This window comes from Capsicum annuum, chromosome 12, assembly GCF_002878395.1.
Source record: "Capsicum annuum cultivar UCD-10X-F1 chromosome 12, UCD10Xv1.1, whole genome shotgun sequence".
Lineage (NCBI taxonomy): Eukaryota > Viridiplantae > Streptophyta > Magnoliopsida > Solanales > Solanaceae > Capsicum > Capsicum annuum.
In genome coordinates, this window is record NC_061122.1 from 8034883 (window position 1) to 8036328 (window position 1446).

A 1446-nucleotide genomic window follows, 5' to 3' on the forward strand; every position below is an offset into this window, starting at 1 on the left:
ATAATAAAAATAAGTAATCAAGCAAATTCTGAGATTCTCAACCCACCGAATCAATCTTTTAAACAAAAACAAATGACCATATTGAATAATAATAATAATGAAATATGAATTAATCACAAGTCAATTCAGATCTAGAAAAACTTAAGGTTAAACTTTAACTTTGTTCAATAAACTACTATGTCTTCACAAATTGCAGTGAAGAACAATCACGGACTATTAAAATAGATACAAATGTGTCTTCACCCAAGAACAACTCTAATCATAGTCACGAATCCTTGTCATATTACAAAATCAATAGCCTATATTATTTAAACTCTGATGAATATTTTTTTTAATGCGACGATTCTCTCGCTCTAAATAAAGAGTCCTTAAATAAGGAAAAAAAGTAAACACTATATTAGTTGATTTAAAAGTCCTAAATTACATATATTTTAAATAAGGTGAAAGTCCTAAATTACATATATTTTAAATTAAGTAAAGAATAATTTACAACAAGGTGAACGAAGAAAAAACACAACATAAATAAATATTAATTAGTTGATACTTGATAAAGAAAATCTCAAAATTATAATAGTAATGAACTACTTACAGAGCAATTAAACACCTCATCCCTTAAGCAAGAGGCTGGGGGTTTGATCCCCACCTCTGGTGAATGAAAAAAACTCTGTGGCCCGTTCTCTACCGCTTAGTGCGCTGGCAGTAGGAACGACGGATTAGTCTCACGGTTGCCGGTTGTGGGAATACCTTGAGAAACAAAAAAAAAATATTATCATTGCTGATGATAGAATCTCATATGCATAAAGAGTTCAAGTATGTTAATATATTACAATATGTATGGTAATGTAAGTAATATTGATGGTATTAAAAAATAGGAACGGAATCCTAGCATAAATAAGCAAACTTAATACATTATATTAGTTGGTTTGAAAGTCCTAAATTACATTTATTTTAAATAAGGTGAAAGTCCTAGATTACATATATTTTAAATGAGGTAAGAAATAATTTATAATAAGGTAAAAACTAATTTATAGTTTAGTAGGTTGCAAAGTTCCAAATCAGAAAAAATAATTTAATTATTAATTTTTAAATATAAAAATAGTGAAAAGATGATTTTGTCTAAAGTGAAAACTTTTAAGAGCAAAAAGTTCAAATCATTTTTGTAAGGGTCTTCACATGAGTTATGATATATAAATTATAGATTATAGATATATCATATGAGCTATTGTAACTAAAAAAATGTACTAAATATCGAAAACAAAAATTTAAAAAAAAAATAACAAAACAAATACTAAAGAAACTAAGACACATACTTATAATAAATGTAGTTATATTGGTTATCGATTTTTAGTCCCTAACGATTTGATTTTCGATTTAACCGATAAGAAAATACTCATGAAATAGAAAAAGTAGTAACTAACATGAAAAGAAACTGAATCTTAGTTGCAA